Source organism: Colossoma macropomum, unplaced genomic scaffold (assembly GCF_904425465.1).
Source record: "Colossoma macropomum unplaced genomic scaffold, Colossoma_macropomum, whole genome shotgun sequence".
Taxonomy (NCBI): domain Eukaryota; kingdom Metazoa; phylum Chordata; class Actinopteri; order Characiformes; family Serrasalmidae; genus Colossoma; species Colossoma macropomum.
The window spans coordinates 11,676,308-11,691,652 of NW_023494799.1; positions in this window are offsets into that span (position 1 = coordinate 11,676,308).

Below are 15,345 nucleotides of genomic sequence, written 5' to 3' on the forward strand. Positions count from 1 at the left end.
GCATCTTTACATATCGTAGTATAAAAGGCAGCAAAACTGTGTGTGAACATTACAGCACATATGAGCTGTACATTAGAAATATAGGGGTGCTATATCATCAGAAGAATCATTACTACAGACAAGCGAACACTCCTGCACCTTAATTGCATGAAATAAAGTTTAAAACTGTACTTCAACAATAGTACATATCAACACCAGCTACTCATAGTGTACACTACTACTGCCCAACCTAACCAACACATTTGACAAAGCTTGCTGGTTTGTGTGGGGTATTTTGGCAAAGATGTCAATTCAACACAAAGGGGTGTTAGCTAGCTTGTAGCAATATTTGTATTTTGTCTACTTAATGACCTTATAATTCAGACGATATAGTGATATTTTTAAGAAAAACGTACATAAGACAAAACATATTAGGTGTCTAACACTTCTGTTTACCACAGAGCACAACAGTCGTGATTTTCAAAAACAATGACTAATTTTTCCCATCTGGAAAAAAGACCCTGTGTAATAGAAATAGCTGATACTTTCAAAAGTTGGAAAGCTTGCCCATGTACAATATACATACATTGAAAACATACATACACGACACATACATGGGCCATTGACATGACATGCATTTTCTGTATCCAAGTCCATTATTTTCCAAAAAAAAAATTTTATAAATACATAACATATCAAATTATTATGTGAATATGTGAAACAATTTTTAGTGCATCCACATAAAATTCATTTTAGTTACTTTCATTTAGCCTCCAAAAGTCTAAAAATGTCAGGTGACGCAACCATCTAACCATATATGTTGATTAGGTAATCTATCATAAAGGGTAATTTAGCCATATAAAATTCTAAATAAAATAGTTTGGCATAACTCTTATGTTTGAAAACTTTAAAATGAAAGCCATGTTGCAAAATAAGGCAATTTAAAAAAGTACTCAACTCACTGAAAAAGTTTTATCCACAAATTCTTCCTCAAATGTCAGGCAGCACAACCAAAAACAAGGGGCTTTTATTTTCACATGCTTTTGCAAAAGAGGTGCCAGGTATTGCATCATAAAGAAGACCCCAGATGACCTTCAATACCAAGGTCAGTAGCGCTTTCACAAATTTTGAAGAAAAAAAAATGGTTAGAATGGTTCAGTTCACCATGTCAGGTGGTATGACCTCTGGATAATAATGAAAATCTGTAGTTATTACAGTAATGTTAATTTATTAAAAAAAATTAAGTATAAATTCAAGTTCAAGGACAGAAGTTTCTACCAGTGTCTAAGTAGATTCACCCTTTAATTTGAAATCAGTCTGAAAGGTCAGGTGGTATAACCAGTAATAGTCAAATTGTGCAACTAAACCAGTACAATTTTTGTAATTAAAATAGAAGATTAAAAGCTTTGATAACACTGACTATAATTAAAATACAATATTCACATAGATATAAATACAAATATAAATGCAGACATAAAAATGCACATCATGTCCTTTTTAACAAGATTTTTAAAAATTGCAAATTTTTTTGAAAACCTTATCTGTCATTGACCGACAGTCCTGTGTCACAGTAACACAAAACACACTGTGTTTAGTTAAGCTGGAGAGGAAGACAATATTCTATGCAAAGAATTTAACTACTCAAAAAAGACTCCAGTAACTTCTTTATGTACTGTTTACATTCTTAACGAGCACTGAGAATCATATTTTAGTTTGAGATGTGAAGTTACATTAACCTTAATGTTACTTTTTCTGTAAAGGACAAAGGAAACAGTCAGAAGAGTACATTTATAAACTAAATTAAAGTCCTGTGCTAGAGCTTACAGTTTAACGTTATGAGAAGCGGTCATAGTTTTCCAAACGACGTAAATTATTTTGTGCTTGGTGAATAACTGCACACGATGGCTTTTAATGTTAGCAAATAGTAAGACACTACACTGAGAGAGATGACTCTGAACTGCCAGTTTATTAGGATAAACCTCATTGGCCATTTTCTCTTGTGCACCTGCTAAATGCTAACATAAATATCAGGTTTTTAGGCTAAATGCAACAATGTAGATGTGACTATAGTGCTGTAGAATGAATGTTCGCACAACTTTTTTCAATTATCTTCATAACATTGGAATTCCTTATATGAAAATACAAAATGATATCTTCAGAAGTCTGTATGAAAATATGGAAAAAATTACAATAAGTCTTGTTTCCTCGCTATTGCCATTTCTCAACCAGGTTAGCACTTTAAGCTAATGGTTGAGAATGTTATTATCTTTGCTGCCGATGAGTCAGGAGTGTAAAGTTGCATAAGTAGCTCTTTAAGATGTGCTAAGATGTTAACAGAATTGGTCACCACAGTCTCCTCGTGCAGGCCTCAGTGATTGTTTTTGAAGTTACACCACTGCTTATGGTTAATCTGGGTCTAAGGAACCAGTACAACGAAAGAAAAAAAAGCTTATCACCTCGAGTTTTAGAACAGTAGCGAATTCTAGTCCAAGACAACAATCTCACTACAACAGACGAGCCAAGATCTGATTCATTCCCCCTATTCATTTTAATTAGGGCTGTAACTGGCAACCTGCGTCCGTCCCCGGCTAACTTCAATCACTTCTAAGACTGTTCAAAGACACGAAGCTCCCGTTCTAATAGTTAAAGGTGTTTGAATTACATTTCGTTTGCCACCCTTGAACCCTGAGTAAAGTAGCGCCTGCATTCATCTCTCGGCCGGGGAGGATTATGACACCCTGCTGCTGCGCTCCCTGCTGAACATAAATTGGATATTTAGCGTTTAGCGTCAAGGTCAAACAACCCTGTCTGCTGAAGCTGGCTGTCTCAGAAGTGGGCTACCTCGAAAGAGCGTCAAAATCCGGTGATTGATCTCAGACATTTTCTCTTCTTTCTAAGAACATTTAATCTGTGTTGTGTGCGGTTATTGCAACAACTTCCAAATGTAATACATCTTCCAAGAGAATTTCCTTCAAATATGATCTATGGTGTAATAATGGACCAGCGATGGAGAGATAAGGTATAAATCAACTCCGAAAAAAGGCGACTGTGTTTGAAGCGCTGACAAAGAAATATAAGACAGGGCAAAATCAAGGAATCTGGGAAATGAAACAAATAATTGTGGCCCACACGTCCTTCCGTTTAGATTTTTATATCCAATTTATTGGTTTATATATTTAAGCAAATGAAATCAAATGACAGTGATAGTGATGTATAGTATAATAACGGGAAATACAAACAGTCTGCCATTTCTTTTTCTTTGTCTCTATCTGAATCATTACCCAGTAACCAAAAAGACACCAAACAAGTCATCCATGATGTATGAGCTGCACTGACGTTGTATGTTGGAACTTCCCTTAGTCCAGCAGTTTTATAAGGGTTTAATAGCCAGACAGTCTATATGCTGAACGTTTAATAACTGTTCAATATACAGGTCCAAAGCTAAAGAGGCACTCCAGCCTAAAACTTTAGTTTAATGCGTTATTCATCATGTTATGCAGTAATCAGTAGAGCAGCATTATATCCCTCAGCCTCATCGGTCATAATGACATGACACGGTCATGATTTTATATCATTTTTATGTTCTCATTCCTCAGTGTTCTGTTACTACAATACCCAGCATGCTTTATGTAAATATATCATGCAATCATAGGGAATTACTGAATGCTGGCTTAGCTATTATAGGCTAATAAACACAACCAAGCTAGTGTTAATGCTCCAAACTCCTGCCTCGGTCTTCGAACAAAATCCTACACTGTAAAAATGAGAGGTCAGCTCAACTCAAAATGATATAGTAACTGATTATATGGCTTTTGTTGAGTTGACTCAACTTTAGGGCACAACTCACACTTCTTAGTTGAGTCAAAAATTCTCCCAACTACTGTTTCCAGCTCTGCATTCCCACTAGCTGGTGCTCCTTCCATCACACAATCCCATCTGGCATGTTTTCCTCTTGGGCTTCTGGATATGGACAGCTATGGTATTGCTAGGATTCAAACTCACGATCTCCTGATGTTGGGCTGAATTATTAGACAGTTGCACCACATGAGACAATGCCATGCTTTAAAGTTGAAACAATTTTTTTTTTCCTGTGTACTGACCATCTGTAGACACAAAATCTGTGTTGCTTCATGTGTCGTTGCGTGGTGCAGTGGACCAAGCAATCACCCCAAAAGGAGGTTGTGAGGTTAAGCCCCAGTAATACCATAGCCATCCAGAAGTGTGTACCCAAGAGGAAAAATGTCCTGCAGGATTGTGTGATGGAAAGAGTCCTGGCCAGTGGGGAAGTTGAGTATGAAAATAAATTCATTTTATTTACCCCACTGAAATGCAGAACTAAAAGATTAAGAGAACTTTTGACTCAGCTAAAAAGTTTGAGTGTCCTCAAGTTGAGACAACTCAAGAAAAGCCATGAAATCAGTTACCATATCATTTTGAGTTGAGCTGACCTCTTATTTTCAACAGTATAAAGAAAACTGCATACACACCACATACAAAAGTCCCCTTTCAGCAAGAAAAAAGTAGACAGATGTAAGGTATCTAGATTGTTAACTTTAGCTCTTATCTTCTTGTCTTCCTCATCATTTCTGTCAGTTGAGTAATTCATCCTCTCCTCTGTAATTAAAAAACGAACACAGTCATTACATTCGGCTTCGTTAAAGTTATCTGGCTTCCTTCTGCAGTCACTAGCAAAAAAAGAAACAAAAAAAGAACTAAAAACTCCAAATTTTGAGATCATTGATTAAATGGTAAGTTAACAAAACAATCAGTGTCTTACAATCTGTTATGTGACTTTACCTGATGCTTTATTAACTTAGAATTTTAAGTCAGCCATGTTACTTATTAATTTTAAAAAAGAAAAAATATTTTTACAATGTACTAAACAATTTTGGACACGGAAATTTAAGGAATTTCAGGGGCTCCCAAGCGGCATAAGAGTCTAAGGACTTGGGTATGAACTCCAGTGATGCCACAGCTGACCTGAACCAGGAGCCTGATGCATATTATATATCATTGTTGTCGGACCAAAACCTTGTATCTCCGTTTTTTTGTTGTTTTTCAGCTTTTGACATGATTTGGAAATATCTACTGTCCTTTATATTGTGTGTACATTTCAAGATGAATGGACCAAAATAAATGGCCCAAAACCCAAAATAAAATGTCTGGTTTACATTAAAAGCAAAGTATGTTTTACTTTCTCCTGTAAAGTTACCACTTTGGAGATACTAGGTTTTGGTCCGACAGCAGCGATGTGTATATATATATATACATATACATATATATATGTGTGTGTGTGTGTGTGTGTGTGTGTGTGTGTGTGGCAAGTATCACTGGGCATTTCCTGGGCTCCCAATTCAGTTCATATAGTTGAACTAATTAAGGTAAAGTTAATAAGCTGACTTATAATTTCAGCTGACTTCTATTTTATTCTGTATGTACATACCAAAGAAAAGACAACCTGTATACTTCTAATAGAAGTCAAAGGGCAGTTGCTTCAGTGCTTGCCCATTGGCTTCTATCATGAGTGTGTTTTGATTCAACAAGTTTTCTGTTCAGTCAGAATTGTTTCTGCGGTCATCAAACATGTGCAACAGATGTGGCAGATGGAGCAGACTGGAAAAACCCTGGAGAAGTCCTTTAAAAATCAACAACATTGCTCTCTTTGTGTAGTGCTCTAATGCAAAACAAGTGCGCAAGGAGAGAAAATGAAGCAACAGCTTCTCTAAATGAGACATGATTCTAATTTTCTCATGGACTCTGTTGTGTGCTTGAGCAAATACAGCATGTATGAATAAGGAGCGCCTGCCTTGATTAGTGAAAATGATGAAGTGTGGTGGCATGAGGATGATTTTAGCCCAGCCAACCGGCAGTTATAACACCCAAGGTGCTTGAAAAAGTAATAATAATAACATGAATTGTGTCAATTAATGTCCCTCAGCTTGTGTCCGCACAGGAAATCGAGTGAACTTGCTGAATTGAGTCAGCCATGTATTATTATTGTTACCACGTCTCAGAAACCCACTGTACAGTGTTGGTGTTGTGGTGCAGGACAGAAATGAATGATTTTTTTGGATTCCGAGTGCAAGAACAAAAAAAGCAACATCCCCCCCTCCCGAACCCCACCCAACACACACACACACAACTCCCTCAACAGTGTTCAATCACAACTTCAAAGTATAATTGACCTTTTCATCTGTCCCTATAGAAAGGGCATAGTAATGAGCAAAGACGGATCTTAAGATTAATTGGTTTTCCTTTAAAGTCTTGCCTTGTCCTTGCTGTGGGCTCGTCTGCACATCTGTGGGTCATTATTGCCGAGCCAGGCTCCGAAGCTGACGTTGAGGCCCTTTCAATAATCGCTGCACTGCTCAAAAGCCCAGGACATTTCTACATGTCCCCTGTCATGTGCTGTTAGTGACAGACGCCCTTGGCGGCTGACTGGAAACCAGTTTTGCATTACACAGTGAGCAGATCGTAGATATGGGACAATTTTGGGGCGCTTGGTTCTAGAATGGCTTCTTTTGTTTCCAACTCACCTTCAAACAGTGAATCCATTCTAAACCTACTTGACCATATCACAGCTGTGACGTATCTCCTCAGTCCACACTTTCTTTTGTCTTTTGTTTTGTTGTTTTTTATGGCAAAGTGAAGTGCATGTCATCCCAAGAGGTAGAACAATGAATCTTTAAAAGCTTTTGCTGTATCATGGATATGGACAAAAGGTCAGAAAGCCATGGCAAAGCGTTTATAAGGCAGAGTCACTAATGCACTCTGAAAGACAAAGATACCAAAATGGTTCTTCAAAGTGACTCCTTGGAAGAACCACTTTTGGGTGCCTAGAGAATGTTTCAGTGGATGAGCCTGTAAGGATTCATTTTGTAAATGATGTGCAAGTGTGAAGAACCTATTTAAAGTTTACCTCCATGTAATGTAATAAGATCTTTCCTTCACATTCAAGCCAAGAACCATTTAGGAACCTTTATTTTTAAGGAGGAGTAGATGAAGCTGCTCAGATGTCCTCTTTTCAGCATAACAGTGACAGTACAGAAGCTACTATAAACGCCAATTTTGGGCTGCTGTTTGAGGTGTCCAGAAGTAAACAAATCACAGGATGTCCACTTTTATATCACTACCAGCCAGCCATTAATGTTAGATGGCCTTGTCTCATGTGATCATGGGTTTTCATGGCTTGTTTTCTTGCAAATGTTTGTAGTTAATGAAGACTGAGGGCCAATTTAAAGGTAAAACAAATTCTTTTCACCTTTTTGAAATAAGAATTTGATGTAGTATGTAAACTGTTAGAGTTTCAAAACACACTGTTCACTCCCCAGTCTGTACAGTCCATAGATGGAAACTAAGCTGACCCGTTCGGAATTCTTTTTTTTTGTGATGTCAAAAAAAACACCCATGTATTTACATAAACAACAGCAGTTTAGCCCCGCCTATTCACACTAAAGTAAAAAGGAGTGTTTCAGCCCAGACTGCTTTTTTAATGAGGCACAATACAGCCAATCAGAACAGAGCTTATTTACACACATCAATTCTAAAGGCAGAGTAACAAAAACAGCCCATATATCTCTACAGAGTAAAGAAAGGGTTGAAAAAATGAATTATGACTGCTTTTGCTACATACAGCCACACAAATATGTTAAGTGGATCTCCGGGAAAAATAAAACACAAGAAAAATGTAGGACTATGTCTGCTCATGAAACTGCCTCTCAGGGACAAAGTTTTATTGATTGTTTGATTGATGAAGGCCTATGTCAAAACACACTATTCTAACTTTTATAATGGTCAGGAGCCACCTGAGGGTCCAGACTTTTATTACACACTTTTATTACTTAAGAACAGCACAGCCCGTTTTCATTGTTTTCCATGTAGTTACTAAATAATAAGACCTAGGCTGTAACACCATGGTGATTTTAGGGCAGAGGTTCCCAACCATTGGCCTGCCACCAGGCTGTGGATTGTTTATTACCGGGCTGAAACTAAAGCTGGGGTTAAACTGCAAGACTTTTACCCCGATTTTAGCCCTGATTCTCAGTTTGGCCGAGTCTGAGCTGGTTGGCTCCAGTCTGCAGATTTTTGGGTCAGTTGGAGTCGACAGTTGGAGAGAGAATCGAATCGTGTGTGAGGGGCGCAGACTCAGATTTTTGTGGCCTCCCAATCACATTTCAGACCTGTCGGAGTTTAGCAAACTTTTTTTTCGGACCCGACTCTAAGCGTGACGTAGTAGTGTAAACTGGTTAACAACTCAATCTGAACGGATTCCTGCAACAGCCAATGAAAACTGAGAGCGCAAAAGAAGAGAATATGAGTCATTCTATAGAAATGTCCATTTTTGTGTCCCTAGCATTTACAGATATATTACAGTTTAAAAAAACATGTTAGGGTTACTATTTATTTATATTTTAAAAATATCTCTTATTTTGAAATAAAAATCACACTGATGACATCACTTCCTTTTACCTATTTTCTTAGGATCTACAAAGAAAAGCACGTAGTAAGTCAACTGTGTCTTTTCAGTTATCAGAAATTTTCTCATTTAGCTCATGATTTCATATGAAGCTTCGTTGAAGTCACTGGTATGACCTACTCCTTCTTAGGTAATTGTGAAAAAAATAGAGTATATTGTAGCAGCCATTTTGTAAAATGAAATTTTCATTAAAAATGTCTCTGGTGTTCCTGTCTCTAGTGTTACCTTTCTTATGTGTAACACCAATGACAATCAGTAACACCAGTGACTCCTAAGGATAGCTAAAAAATTGGACAAATATTTTAGTTGCCCAAAAAAATTTGCAAAAACCAGTTGGAGAGTTTGAGATGCCCAGTCTTTTTATAATCTGTTCAGACTTTAAGTCGTGTAGTGAACCCAAGGCTTTAGCTGTGACACGCAGCAGCGAGCAGGAGGGCAGTTAGTTAATTATTAATTATTATTAATGTAATTAAAGCTGCACTATGCAAGTTTTTTTTTGTTTTATCAAACAGAAAGAAGTAGCATTACTGAATCAGGAGAAAAAAAACGTGCTAAAATATGTTGTGTGTGCGCTGCTGTGAGTCATCCTGTAAACCCTGAAACAACAATTTGAAAGTCAGAGGCGTCGGGTCAGATTTTGTGGAAGTTTTTTGGACCATGTCATACGTCTTTCAATATTACCATCACACGCACAGACTCAAAATGAAGGTGCTTTGGTCTGTGTTGTTAAATCAAAAAGGGGAATTCCACTGTTTTTTCAAGTGTTTGCACATTTCAGTGGTTAAGATGTAAACACGATCATTCAGAGTGGCTTGGTGTGAAATGCTCCATTCTAGAGAAACTGAGTCAGAACTGTGCACAGTGGTGGTGATAGGAACCACATGTCTGGAGTGTTTAACACCTCTGAAAGTCACTTAGCACTAAGTTATTATATTAAATGATTACAAATGTGCTGCCTGATAACTGAGGCATTGTTTAGTGATAGTTTTGAGATATGTTTTTCAGCCCTCAAATGTAGGGTGTAAGGCAAAGTAGCACTGATTTGTTCACACTACTATTATGAACGTGTAGGTTCACTGATAAATTTGGATAGTAAATTAAATCTATGTTTGTGTAGACCTCTGGGGCCAGATTCACCAAAGTGTCTTAAGAAGAAAATCTTCTTAAGTGTTTTTTCTTAATTTCATTCTTAGGAAAAAAAGTTATGAGAAATTGTTATTCTTCAAATAACTTCTTAAGAATGATCTTATTTTCTTTACTTAGCTATTTTCTTAAGAATAATTCGAAGAACAAGTGGTATTCTTGAAAATATTCTGTTCTTAAATGTTTTCTTAACCTTATGACAGCCTCTCACTCGTCTTAGGCAGTAAAAGTTGACTAGGTGAGCATCTACATTTATCACAGATACTGCCTCTGCTGCTCCTGCACGTCCACGTCCATCAGCCCACAATTATCATATTTTCCACTGAGAATTTGTTTTCTGTTTCTTCCACCCTCACCTCTAGTCCTTCTTTGCAATTTTTTTAAATGCTTGGTTTGATGTTTTTCCTCCATTTTGCTCCTCTGAGCAGATTAAACTAAACTGAAATAACCGTTTAGCGAATAACAAATTCGAAGTGTCATGTTGTTTGTGGTACATGGTAAAATGCAACATAGCCTACGTAAGAAAACAAAAAAAACAATTTAAGACAACAACAATTTAATTTATCTTAGGAGAATATTTGAGAACTTCTGAAGTTTTTTTCACAAACTGCATTTAAGAACATTCTTATGAACTTCTTATTGTTAATCCTAAGAACCTTTGCATGTTTTTTTCTTAAGAAAGCTTTTGTGAATCCGGCCCCTGATTCCTATCACCACCACTGTACAGAAATCCAAGTCAAAATTTCTTACCACAGTGGTGACAAGACCCAGATGTCTGAAGAATTCAATGCTTCTAAAAGTCACATAACAGAAAGCCTAAAACTATACTAAAAAGTATTTTTAAATCCATTCATGAAGGAGAGTTATATAAAGATTTAAGACTAGTTTACAATTATCAGCTTTGCATATATAAACTGATAAGACACATGTAGGTTCACTGATGATTTTGGATTGAACACAAAATGGCTATTGTGACCCCTGGTTCCTATCACCCCCTCTATAAAGAAATACAATTCGGTATGTTTCTCCATAATGAACCATTTCACATCAAACCACTCTGAATGACTTCATTTACATCTCAACTGTTTAACACCTCCCCTTCAACTGCATAGCCTTGATACAAATAAAGGCTTTTTCAGTTCTAGAAAAGCGAAATGGTTATTCATTTTTTGATCCCTCGTCCACAGAATATTGTCATTAGACACTTCATGTCACCCTGTGGTAGCACTCTCTACTCTGATTTGTTAAAGATATTAATCTTGTTTATATGACTGGGTGGGTAAATAACCCTTGTAACTCCGGTCAAATGAAGGGGTATCATTGGCTCATCACAGTAATAGCTCTGCTTATTGGTTCATGGTGCCAGTGGGATTACTGAGACTCATATGCTCCTTTAGCTGAATTCTACAGTAATCCCTGGTCATTTCTAGGCAGGCCTCCTCCTCATACCATAATCCTCTCACCTCACGTCTCCTGCTTAGCAGGATTGGTGCCTGTCTCTTCTGCGTCAGGGCCGGCAAGGCTTTTTTGCCCTCCGCCTGCGCCAACTTAGCACCTGGCCCAGTTTCTGCCTGTACCGGTGGGTTTGTCTTTCACCAAGGTTAGCTATCGGCCCATAACGCGGCCTGTTCACAGTCTGTTAATTCCCTTTATCAGCCCGAAGCTGCCATGCGAGGGAGGGGGAGTTATCTCTGGAGCTTTCATCAGCCTGCGAAACATGATGGACAAAAATGACTTCGACTGATTCCACCACCACCACCCCCCCTCCTCCCCATACACGCACATTCATCCACGTGAGCTCTTTTTGTTTTCGAGGGAGGGAGGTGTTAGGGATTTCAGTTACGGTCATGTGCACACGTATGCGGCCGCTGCGTGCTGCAGACTTGTCCCTCCACTGCTGTTCAGAATGGTAATCAGAGCAGCTAGACGCTCAGCACCACTGAAGCGACTGGAGATTCAATTGGTTTTTTGGGGATGAGGGGAGAGAATAACGAAAAAAAAAAAGAAAGAAAGAAGAAGTCATCTTCATGTAAAGCACATGCGATTTCCACACACAGCCTGGGGCCACTGGCTTCGGTTTGTCTCATTTTTGACAGGGGCCACCACTTCAAACACTCAATCAGCAGCTACTTAAGATTGCGAGAGACAAATGTCAAAAGCTAGATAAAAGCTAGCGTCTCGCGGGCCTGCAACAAATTTAGGCCTATTAATTCAATTCCCCTCTCATTGTGCCGTTTATTTCAGAGGGCAGAAGATAGGAGCTGGGGGCATAGGTCATCGCAGATCATATTGCAAGCTAGCGCTTATGCTAACCCAGCAAAACCTCGCCCTCTCCTGACTGTCTTCGCTATAATGGGCGTTGTGGTTTCAGCAAGATCCCAATCTTCGCTTGACATCCTCTGCTGAACAATTACATGGAGGAAAAAAAAACTCAAGAGAAACACAGGGTGACTGCAATTACACTCCCAAATTGGATTTTAAAGGCAGGGAAAATATGGGCCTTGTTAATGGACCATTTCTGCCAGCTGTGGTAAATGGGTGCAGCATCTTCGAAACATGCAGCTCTCTGAGCCGTCCCCAGTTGTGCTGAATGAGTCAAGAAATTTCGGACCCGAGGTAGCGTGAGCGGTCATGAATATTTAACCACATCACATTAGCAATTAGCAACAGATTACAGAGGCCTGGGCTGGGCTGCACTTCCATTAGTGGGCTCTGTTTGAGGTGGACACAGCTGATAGCCTGGACATAAACATCTCTTTTAAAAAACAGCAGGTGACTAAAGGGCACAAAGAAACACTTTCCCTTAAGACCTCTGCTTTAGCTTAGCTTCTAGGCTAAGGAGAGTGAAACAGGGATACTGAAGGTGGAAGGCAGTGTATTAAACTGAAAACTAAACAAATTGAGTGACTGACTCCAAAAGTACTGTTACTTTGTTCATTTGCACATAATTTAGCAAGTCAGTCAAAGTGGAATGTTGTGAAATGCTCCATTTTACAGAAACTTACTGAATTGTCTACAGAGGTGGTGATGGGAACCAGATGTTCAAACTGTTTAACACCTCTAAAAGCTTCCTCACAGAACATTATTACATGACGTGTTTATTAATATGCTGCCCAGTACCTGGACATTGTATTACGATAGTTTTAGGATACAGTTTTGGCCTAAAACATATTTTTAAAAAATAAAATAAAATTGTTATTTTTGTGTTATAGACACAGCGACTCCTGGTTCCTGTCACCATTACTGAGAAGAAAGTGGAGTTGGTCAGTTTCTGTACAACAAGCAATTTGGCATTAAACCACTTTGAACGACTTTGGCAAAATCCCAATAATGGAAATATGCAGAAAATCTGGGAAAAAAAAGGCAGAATTCCCCTTTACCTTTATAGGTCCCCCATGAAGTATATGTTACTTACATTTTTCACTTGTACCCCATTTATGTTTATGAAACCAGTAGAGGAAATATTTTAAAGGCATTTGAAATTTACAAAAAATTATTTTTTGCAGGAAGAAAAACTATCCTTTAAATTTTTCTCATGTTTTTTCCCCATTTCTTGACATGCAGAATTGCCTGATGATAAAAAACTAAATGTATGTAATTCACGTAACTAACTCTGTGAACAAATACGCAATTATATTAAAATAATATAACAAAATGAATAAACAGAGTGATAACAAAAAAAAAGACGTGTGTAAGTATACAGCGTGTCCCAAAAAAACATCATTTTGTAGTCTAATAACAGCCAATTCTCCCTCAAATTATCTCAAATTTTAACAAAATGTGTTAAAACTAACCGTTTAATTTTTTATGTTTTTTTTCCGGGTTGAAGAAGGCGTTCACTAGAAATGAAAAGGCATTTTGTGTGTTAGAACATGCTCGAACATAGTCAAACAAGTGTGTGCAGTGTGCATTTTTGAGAAAATTCAATAAAAAATCTGAAAAGCAGATTTGGACATGGCACAAAAAATAGGAAGGCGGTCTGTGCAGCGCAAAGGGATCTGGACGACCACCAGCATCGGAAGATATTACATTTGTGAAGCTTTTTGAAATCGGTTATAAAATCTACATCCCTCTGAATTTCTTGTTCGAATTTTGATAAATAAATCTTGTATTGTTCAACATGAAGCCTATTTAATTTCATTTGCCCAGGACATGTAGTTACTCAGATATTCACATCTCAAATGATGTCAATTTTTTTGGGACACCCTGTACATTTAGCATGAAAAATTAATCTATAAATCTATTGTAGCCCTTGTTTGTGCCTTTTGTATTTACAACAATTTCAAGCCCACAGTACGTATTAAATATCCTCAAGTTTATAAAGCAAATATCACTTTGAACTTTCCCTCTGAGGACCTTTTTTCCAACAATTTTGGGAATCCCACCCCTGAAGAGTATTTTTTTTCCTCACTATCTCTTAATTCTAAATGTTACATCTTAGCATGAAGCCTATTCAAAAGTTGCGGCCATATTGCTGATAACCAAATTTCCATAACCGCTCCCGTCCCTTTCCACAAAAATTGGGGAATGCTGTTGAGCTCTTTTGTAGCTATGAAAGGGGCGCAGTATCAACATGCAGATTAATTTCTTTATTCGCTTAGGTGGCCCGCTGTGGGAAAAAAGCACCCCCCTGATCAAAAGTCTCAAATGTATCAAGTCTTTTTTCCCCTGTTTATTGGTAGATGGAGATAAACCCCCCTGTTCGTACCGCGCCGGTCCTCTTTCACGACTTTAGTTAATTACATCTCAAAAGATGCGAGCGTGCAGCCTGTGGATTTTTATGGGGGGGTTCACAAAGTTACTCTGCCCTTGTGTTTTAGCCACCCGGGGTCCTCAAGGATGACCCAGTGGTATGATATAATTACATGTCCCATGACTTTGATAGCATGGTCAGCTTGCCCTTTTCAAAAATCACAAAATAATGCTTTCAAAATGCAATCAGATGGACAGACTAATTGGATTACTAAGAGAGGAACAGGCAATTACTGAATCTGTGGAGGTCACCATGTTTTTAGGCCTGGTCTGTGCTTGGTGTGATTTTTTGATGCCTTTGTTAAAGACTGGCCTCCCTTGAGCTTTTCGGGATCTGAACAGTGACTGCGTAAAAATGAACTTCATTTCCTCTCTTTTGAGTGCTAATACTGACCTTCCATTCATCCATACTTAAGTTCTTATGAAGGAGAGGCGGCAACATACATGGAACATTTATTCCTTCAAAAAGTTGTACTGGAACTTTCACATTTTTTGCCCTCTCTAAATGCAAATGTCAGTTCAGCACGTGGCCTAATTAACACAGGTAAACCTGATTAGTTAGTCCTGATTAAGTGCCAAACTGGCTATTGACAGTATGGAATTATGATCTCTGCTAAAACAATAAAGCCATGACAGTATGACATGACAGTTTGTAAAACTCAGGGTTTTTCAACTAAAACGACAGATAATCTACAGTACTGAGCAAAAATCAGAGACCATACACTATTTATTGTTTTTCCAGTCAAAACCGACATTAAGTACAACTTAAAGGGGAACTCCATCAATTTTGCAAAATTACTTAACCAGTCGATGGTTTACATGTCAATAAAATCATTCAGAGCAGTTTGGTATGAAATGTGCCTTTCTAGAGAAATGTACAGAGTCAGAATTGTTCACCATTATAGTACTAGGAACGAGACATTCGAAGCACTTAATGGCTCTAAAAGCTACATCCCGTTAAGTTATTACACAAAATGGTTATGAATACATTGCTT